Genomic DNA, 9,813 nt, shown 5'->3' with positions numbered 1-9,813 from the left:
TGGAGAGCATCTAAAGAGCTCTCTCCGGTCAATTAAGACAGGTTTCGGGGGACCTGGGTGGCTCAGTCGGTTAAGCATCCGACTTCAGCTCAGGTCATGATCTCAGTTTGTGGGTTCAAGCCCCGCATCAGGCTTTGTGCTGATGGCTCAGCCTGTTTCAGATTCTGTGTCTCCCTCTCTCTCTGGCCCTTCCCCACTCATTCTGTCTCTCAAAACTGAATAAATGCTAAAAAAAAAAAAAAATAAAAAAATAAAAGACATACGGGTGTCTCCCCGTGAACTCTGGAACGCTCCTGGGCCAGCGCCCAGCTCAGTGTACACGGCTGCCCCCGTGCACGCACAGCTGGGATGCGGTGTAATTTATAAACGATGCACGGTAAGAAACTAACAACACTAACCAGTAATAAAACAGGACAATTAGCACCATCCTGGAAGAAAACTTAGGGGAATGTGACCTCTTTCCCTCCCTCTCTAAATACTTTACTGGACTCACCCCTCCTGTGAGATAAGACACCTGCGTGAAGAGGCGAAGTGAGGGAGTGACCTTGGCCTGTGACGTTAGTGTGACATCAGGACACAGGGTGGGAAGGCAGAGCCTCTGCTTCAGGACCAGGGTCCCTCCCCCTCCTCCTCTGGCAGATGGGAGGCTACTGATTTCCTAATTAGTAAGAGAGCGCGCTCCTGGGGGACCTTTACAACCTGTTAGCAGCGTGGTGGGTAGATGTCATTATCAGAAAGGTCATTGAGGATTTTGAGTAGATAAATGGCAGGTGGAGAGAAATAACATGAGGCACTGACTTAGATAAAACTAAATATCCAGAACCTGATGGAAAATATGTTAATACTGGCTTAATTGAAATGTTTATCGCTGTGGTAAAATCAAGGGTGAAGAGCTGGTGGTTTATGAACTGTCGATCTTTAAGTTGAAGGTTATAAATCTGGGGCACCTGGGTGGCCCAGTCCGTTAAGGGTCCGACTTCGGCTCAGGTCATGACCTCACGGTTTGTGGGTTCGAGCCCCACGTCAGGCTCTGTGCTGACAGCTCAGAGCCTGGAGCCTGCTTCGGATTCTGTGACTCCCTCTCTCTCTGCCCCTCCCCTGCTTGCACTGTCTGTCTCTCTCAAACACAAATCAACATTAAATAATTTTTTAAGTAATTATAAATCATGTGACATAGATGCGCTTCATGCTCATCTCTTCGTGTCCCGATGAGGTTGCTAATGTGTTACCTTGACGATTATCACTTCCTGGATACCGACCTATGGTGTGGCTGAGGATTCTGTGGTTTTCTTGACGTCCCGGTAGCAAGGACAGTTTTGAACTTTTCCGAGTCCTGTGCTCCCAGAAGGAAGCAGTGGTTAAGACGTCCACTACCTTTGAAGTTCTGAGCAACAGCTCACTTCAAGGGATCACCTCCCCCCCACTTTCCGAGAACTCAAGGCTTCCTCATGATTTCCTTGTTTACCTCTATACAACGCCAAGCCTTCTTCCCTTTCTTTGAAACATCCTTGTGCAGAACGAATGTGCTCCCAATTGCAATGCCAGGAGAAACCCTCTCCTTAGTGACCTGGCATATTTTGTCTTGCACACCCCCTTCCAGCCAGAGGTTTACTTCTTGATTCTTTTCTCCCCTTCCGCATGGTTAAAATGAGGGTAAATGCTGCCATACTTTTCATGATCATTAATAAGCTAATCTATCTGACTGAGCTAAGAAATTGGTCTCTTTCCATCTTTCCTAGAAAAACACTGAAGCAAGACTCACCGTTTGGCATCAAGTGAAATAACGACATACTTGTTCTATAATTATATGTGAGAGAGAGAAAGAAAACTGTCGTTCCTGAGACTTTAAAGTCTGTGAACTGTTCAGCTGTGTTCCTCCGACTTCCCCACATGCCTGACATTTCATAGAATTAATAAAAACCTGAGCTATGCTCAGGATGCTAGAAGGTTCTCTTCCACATATATTTATTTCTCAGAGCAAGACTGAAAGAAGGTTCGGGTCATTCCCATGTTTCTGAGGAGACAGCTCAGCCTGCGTGGAAGAGCATTTATGCTCTGGTGTAGATGCCAGGGTTTGATATTGGCTCTACCCCTAAATACCCTGTGGCCTCGGGGAAACTGCTCACTTATCTTTATCTCAGTTTCCTTGTCCTTAAAATGGGAATGATAATAGCATCTCTCTCATGGGGCTGTTGTGAGCTCATTTAACAGTAAGTTAAATATATGCAAAACACAGACTAACGCCAGGCACATACAACTTGGTCACTACCAAATATTATGTGTGGGCAAGTTTGCTCTGTTACGAAACTGACCATAACTTGCCCCAGTTCACAGAGCTAGACAGTGACAGAACAAGAATCTAAACCCAGATATTTATGACTTCAAAGCTGGCAACTCGTTGTTATACAGCACTGCCAAAGCTGAGACCATGCTTGAAAGGAGCCTTAACTAATAAAAGAAACACTAATAAATCTGTTTATATTAAGAATTTTTGTCTATCAAGAGACACCATGTAAGGGGTGAAAGGGTAAGCCAGGGTGAAATACATGTGATTAGCAAAAGACTTGAATGGAGACTATCTAAAGAACTCCTTTAAGTCAATTAAGTCAGACAAGAAAAGGGGTAAGATTTGAAAAGGCACTTTACAAAAGATATCCAAATGAGCAATAAACATCTGAGAAAGAAGTCAAAAATGATTACATAACCAGGAAAATGTGAATTGAAGCCAAAGCGAGACACCACTGGACATCCATCAGCCTGGCAAGAACTAAAATCTGCAAGACCAAATGTAGGCGAAGTGTAAGCAAAGGGACTTCACGCTTGAAAAAACTATTTGGGGGGAAGTGTGGGGATACGTAGGAAAGACGATGATGAGAATCCCCCAAGACTAAGAACGTCCCAGGCTTAGGCATCTATGTTAGAGCAGAGGGCTTCAGTTAGAAGGAACGTGAACCTCTGCACAGGACAGACTGCTCCATGAAAATCATCAGCTCTGCTGTACTTTTCTAAATTGACTCAGCTGACAATGGGCCTGACCTTGAGGTTCCCCTTGACCAGCATTCTTTTGCAGAGGAAAGGTGGACCTACCCAGAATCGTGCGACCGTGCATTGCTGCAAGGTATAAGAAACCCTGGGGGAAAGTGATATAATTTGACAATTCTTTTTTTTTTTAATGTTTTATTTATTTCTAGGAGAGAGAGAGAGAGAGAGAGAGAGACAGCATGAGCAGGGGAAGGTCAGAGAGAGGGAGTCATAGACTCCGAAACAGGCTCCAGGCTCTGAGCTGGCAGTCAGCACAGAGCCCGACGCGGGGCTCGAACCCATGAACCGCGAGATCATGACCTAAGCGAAAGTCGGACGCTTAACCGACTAAGCCACCCAGGCGCCCCGTGACAATTCTTTTAATAAAAGCACCATCAACTACAATGCCCCCATATGAGCCAATTTCATGGAGTTATAATTATTTAGTAATTATTTATCAAAATTCCGAATATATCTATATTTTGATTGTGTACTCTTTGGTATATGGAATAGCTTTTAAACACAGGGGTGCCTGTGTGGCTCAGTTGGGTTAAGTGACTTCAACTCAGGTCATGATCTTGTGGTTCATGGGTTCAGAGCCTGGCGCCTGCTTCGGATTCTGTGTCTCCCTCTCTCTCTGCCCCTTCACCACTCACACTCTGTCTCTCTCGGTCTCTCAAAGGTGAATAAATGTTAAAAATTTTTAATTAATTAATAAAACAGAACATTGGGGTTACAGAAAATATTATGCACATATTTTGACTACAAAGTGTGGTACAGTTATCAAAAGATTTTTGAAAATAGCACTATCTGCACCAATACCCTTTAGGATAAATTTTATTGGGGAAAAGGAATGTAAATATGATTTTAAGCAGAAGAAAAAGAATGATAAAACTTTTACCATGAAGGAAAAACTTGTTCATTAGAGATAAAATGAGACCATCAATCATTCATTATATTTCTATTCCATTTGATATACTTAGATACATGTCTTACAGTAATACACCAGTTTTCACTTTAAAATTTTAATATTTAAGCTATGCCAAAAATTACAACCTTTATACTATTTTCACAAGATGAAAAATATTAGATGTTTAATAATATTAGCAATTCTTTTTTTCACCCCATAAATCTTCGATGTGCAACCAAAAATGCTTGAAGATCTCTTTCCTAGAGAAACCCAAACCCACCAGGCTACCTATGTGAAAATAGTCACAACTGTCCATCAATGGAACAGGTAAAGAACTTATGCAGACTATGCATTACTATATTGCAATTATTATTATACAATGAAAAGTCAGCATAAACTATAGCTTCCCACAAAAGCATTAATGAGTCTCTCAAATTCACTGCTGAGCCAAAGCAGCAAGACAAAAAAAAAAATTCCAATGATAACATTCGGTTATGTTCATAAACAAGCAAAACTCAATTATATTGCTTAGGAATGTGTGACAAATTATGTCCCTACTCCCAAGAATTCCCTTGCCCTCCCCCTTAAGAGGATTACAAAGTGCATAAGACTTGCACTACTTCCTTATTGATTTTACATTTCCACCCTTTTGACTTTGGGTCAAAGGCTTCACCATGTGACATGCTTGAGTTAATTAAAAGAGTAGACATGAGGCTTGTTGCATTCAGTCAGAGGCACCAAAGGGTCCTGAGAATGTCTTCCTGTTCTGCTCTTCGGTGTTTCAAAAAGAACTGTTCTTTCCATTTGGATTCTGGAATGAAGAGACATAGGGAATACGTATCCTATGTCAAATCATAACCCTCATCAATACAAGAAAGACATGTTTGCTTTTTGGAAGCCACTGAGGTGTCACTATTGTTCATAATTACGGCAAAACTATTATGATGCAGCGTAGCTGTTAAAACTTGTAAGTAAAGCATGGAAATCACACAAAAATGCAGGCAGTGGGGAGGGAAGAAGTTGTGACGCAGAAGAGGTGGGAGACGGAGGCTTGGGTAGTGTTAAGAGGTGCACGCTGGAGAACTACTCTTTAAAGGACGTGCAAATATTTTGCACACTTGGGCTCCTTTTCTCCATTAAAAATGTAAAAACAAGTAAAAGACATAACCTTGTACGAGTTTGTTTGACCTTGGCCTGACTCATTTCCAAAGTAAATTACTCCACATCCCCACCCTCTTTTCCGTTTGTGTCATATTAAGCAGCAGCATCGGATGTTCTTATGAGATACCTGGGAAGGGAACATAGCTAAACTACAAGTTAGTCCTCACACTCACTTTCTTGCTTTTCATTAATTCACTCACTAAATACGTAGAGGTCCGTGGATAGGTGCCCATCACGTAGAGGTATGGGTAGAACAAAATGAACCTAGCCCTCCCCATCCTGGAACTGACGTATACGTGTGTTTGTATATGTACGTATACATGCATCTCCTGGCAACAAGCGCTATCGACAATAATGCTGCAAAGTGAAAAGACAAATGACAGGTGTGTGACTTTCAAGACGGTGGTCAATGAAGCCGATGAAATGACGCGTGAGAAAGAAACAGGAATCGGGGAAACGATCCCGGAAGGGGAATACGGAGGTGCGCCGATGACACAACAGGAAGCTGCTTGGCAAGCTGAAGGTCAGGAGGGCGGTCGATGGTGGCCGAGGTGTGTGTCCGTGTGTTACATGGTGCAGTGCTTTCAGTGAAAGAACTGGCTGATGCTCCTTATGGGGAAGCCCTAGGATCCCGGCAGCTTTGACGGGCTCTCAAATGTTCAGTATTACCTGCACTTCATAGTCTGACTCCCAGGTATCTCTTCCAAGTCTGAAAGGCATGGACAACACTTGATCAAAGTTGGGCAAGAGCTCTGAACGGCACTCACCAGGAGGTGTTTTGCATACTTGAACTGCACCGAGGGATACAAACAGCAGCAACCAGGAAATCAATATAAACTGGGTACCATCACTGAAACTTAAAAAATCAAAATCACTCTAAGGAGGAAATACTAGGAAGAAAGATGAGTCAGGTAATTCTAATACTCCATACGTGTTTTAGAACCTAACTCCTAAATTCTAATATGCTCACCTTCAGAAAATCCCGAAAGCCTACACCCTACAGATAAAAATATATACGTAGAAAATACTAAAAAGTTATGGGACGCTTCTGGGCCAAGCTACTTAAGCAGTAAGGCCTCTCCACCTTCCCCCACTCCAGCCAGCCAGGTTGAAGAGCTGTGAGTCCCCGGGGATGGCCGTCCTGAGGTAGGACACACCCGGGTCCTTCGGTCACACCTTCTGGAAAGCTGCCTGAACACCACCTCAGCTCCTTCCCACCTTAGCTTCCTCAGAGCAGGAGATGTTCTCAAACGTTGAGGATTTTCTATAACAGCAGCTAGTGTGACCTGAATTAGTGCAGAGCATCTGAGCTCGCAAATGTGGAGCTGAGGGCAGCGAGCAGGTGGCTCAGTCTCTCCCAACATCATGGTATTTGTGAAGCGTTCCTGACAGGTGAACCTGATGCCCAGAGGATTTCCCACCCGCCCTGTCTCTGCAGACACAGCAACACAACAGCTGGAGGGGCTTGAAAGCAGCAGCAGGGGCTGAGCAACGGGACGAGGCCCCAACTTCTCAAACTAACTTGGGGGCCTCTTCTAATGGGATGCAGTGCCCTCTAAGCCCCAATGACCTTGTTTTCGGATTCACGTCTCAGAACCCTCCTCCCCCCCACTCCCACCCATCACATTTGCACTCCCCCCCTTTCCCACGCGGGCTACAGCCCTTCCCAGCCCACAGGGCGAGGGGCACGGGGCTGGTGGCCCTTAGAACAAAGGAGCAGAGGCCCCCCTGCCCATCAGCGCGCCTTTCTAGCCCTAGATGCCTCACCAGCAGGATGTGCAGCGACTTCCGCACACGTTCCAGAAGGATGCCGCTTTGCTACCCCCAGGAGGAGGCAAACCCAGCTCGGAAGCTCCTCTAAGCCTGAGGTCTCGTCAGACAGGACAGGGCACACCCGCCGAAGCCATACACTTTCTTTCTGCAGGAAGAACTCGGGAATTGGGCAACGGTTACTGAGCCCCGAATTCTAGCTTTCACCTAGGACCTGGAGGGCTGGGAGGTAAGAGGACCAGGCGTAAGGTCTACACAGGCAAGTTCTGCCCTCTGCTATCCTCCCAGATAACATACACATCGGCTTAAGGAAAAAAGTCCCCTCTAAAGTCAGCTGATTTTCTTTCCTTGAGGGACTTCTGTTTTGGCTGAGTTCCCTGGTAAACGTCCTGTGTTTTCTTAGAAACTCCTATCTCTTCCGAGGTAGATGTAAGAGAGAGAAAAAGTGGGACTTCCCCCAGATCTGCAGGTTCAGGGCAGCCCCTGGAGCCAGATGTGTGAGGGCAGGGAGCCAAACCAGCCGCTGTGCCCAAACTGGAAGAGGCCGGGCAAACTGGACCTTCGAACGGAGGCAGCTGGATTTCCACACCCATTTCTTCAGGAGCCAAACACGCATCTCGGGCATTTTCAGAGTCGGGTCTATGATGTGTTTTCTACTAACGTAAAGCACTTTTCAGATCACCCTTGCCCCTCGTCACTTCCCCTCTGCTCACTCATGATCAAAAGCGGGGGTGGGGGGGGTGGTTAGAACACGGGCCTCAGAGACAGGAGCAGCGGCCGGTCGTGACCGAGCCATCTAACCCGGCTCCAAAGGACACAGGACTCGATCAAACGTCACCAGGAGCTCAGGAAGGAAAGCAGACAGCGCTCAGAGAGCAGGCGGCAAGGCAGCCCCATGGTTTGGCCACAAAGACAAAGGACTTCTTCATCATCAGCGTTTATTAGGCGCCTGTTCCGTGCCAGGCGCTGGGCAAGATACAAAGATAAATCCAACAAGACTGCCCTCAAAGAGCTTACAGTCTAGGAGAGGAGCATACAGTGTCTGGAGAAGACATTTTAGATGTAAATAACCTCCCTCCCCTGCCCGCCCCCCCCACAAAAGGANCCATGGTTTGGCCACAAAGACAAAGGACTTCTTCATCATCAGCGTTTATTAGGCGCCTGTTCCGTGCCAGGCGCTGGGCAAGATACAAAGATAAATCCAACAAGACTGCCCTCAAAGAGCTTACAGTCTAGGAGAGGAGCATACAGTGTCTGGAGAAGACATTTTAGATGTAAATAACCTCCCTCCCCTGCCCGCCCCCCCCCACAAAAGGAAAACAAACAAACAAAACAGGGCTTAAGTTTACTAGACTTGGCTTCATTTTCTTTTAGTTCTGCAGCTTTCACAGAAAAGGCGTAAATCCGAAAGTCTTTTAAAATGCACACTTTTACTCGTAAACAAATTCATCTTCATTAGAAAAAAGGCTGTTTATTGCAATTACGAAAATCCTCAAATGTATCTTCAGTATTTTCATGAATTTCTTTTTCTTACGAACCTGTTATTTGTAAACAATTTCCCAAATTGCTTCAAAGCGTGCAACAACTTTTTGAAAGAGATCTCTTTAGACCCACCGGCAGTCACATGTACCGTACAGGCCCTCTACCAAAAGCAGAGCTTCTGGAACAAATAGGTGGTGTTTTCCTACCAAAGTTCACAGCTTACGGTTTTTCTCCCTACACTCATTTCATGTCCATTCAAAATATAATAAAATAGCACCTCCAGTAACCTATACCTCAAGACCCAAAGCTTTCGATCACGAAGCTTTAGACACAACAGTGGAAAAAAAAAAAAAAAGGATCCATTATAACCTTAACGCCCATCTTCGCGCTATCACTAAGCTGGCCAGCCCCACCGAAGAGCTGTACAATTCCAAGAGGACATTTGCAATAATCCACTTTCCTATTACACTCTTAGGAATTTCTGAAGTTTTCTGTTACTTTCCTTTAAGCATAACGAAACCAAACGTAATTGACTGCGGAAATAAAAAAGCACTGATAGCATTTATCCAGGCTAGAGAGAAGGGCGGTGTGAGCACACTGCGAGTGAGTTTCTTTGTAACCAGAATTCTTTTAGGTCGGTAGGTAGGTTCTCCTTCCCCAGGATCCTCTCTGGGCTCAGACCTGCCTAATACTTAGGTTTCTGTTAAATCTTGAAGCCTCGGGCTTTGTAAGACTTCCTGAAAACACAGACCGAAGGGAGATAAGCTGACCAGACTGAACACAAGGCCGTGTGTTTTCACGTAGAACCGTGGTCCTCCCACAAAGCCCTGCGCACCCAAAAACGAGTTCCTGAGACAGAGGTTTCTTATGCCCGTGTTGGAACGGTGTTGTCCTGAGCAGTTTCCCGCAGTTCAGTAAACCAAACACTGACCACCGTGCTAGCGGGGCCGCTCTGCTCCTCTTCCTCCCCAAACTCCAAAGAGGTGAGCGAACTTGCCAACGAACTTCAAGTCAACTGCAACATCCGCCTCCAGCAACCTAACACGTGCGCCATCACAGAGGCTAAGGAGCCAGCGCACCGGCGCCCGCCTCTGGGTAGAACCGCAGGCTTACTGTGGTGCCCGCCTTCACGAATGCACCCGAGTGTTCAGCTGCGACGTCTATGGACACTACGCTTCCGTGTGCAGTATCGGTACAAACGATACACAGTTACATCTTCTGGGTATAAAATCTAACAGAAATACAGTCAAATCAGGAGGAACAGTTCTGTGTTAGTCTTCTGGTCGCCTTCTTGTCTTCACGTTACTAAGGCGCTTTTCTGTTCAGTCTCTGCTGAACAGATCCCTCGAATTTCAACTTGTGTGGTCACAGAAGAACCAGCTCCATCGTTTTAAAGACAAAGAAACCGAGACCCTGAAGAGTTGACTGAAGATGCTGGGGGCCAGCCCCAGTCTACTATCCGCAATCCA

This window comes from Crocuta crocuta, unplaced genomic scaffold (genome assembly GCF_008692635.1).
Source record: "Crocuta crocuta isolate KB4526 unplaced genomic scaffold, BGI_CrCroc_1.0 scaffold88, whole genome shotgun sequence".
Lineage (NCBI taxonomy): Eukaryota > Metazoa > Chordata > Mammalia > Carnivora > Hyaenidae > Crocuta > Crocuta crocuta.
The sequence above is the reverse complement of the archived record's forward strand: the minus strand, read 5'-3'. Positions refer to the sequence as shown.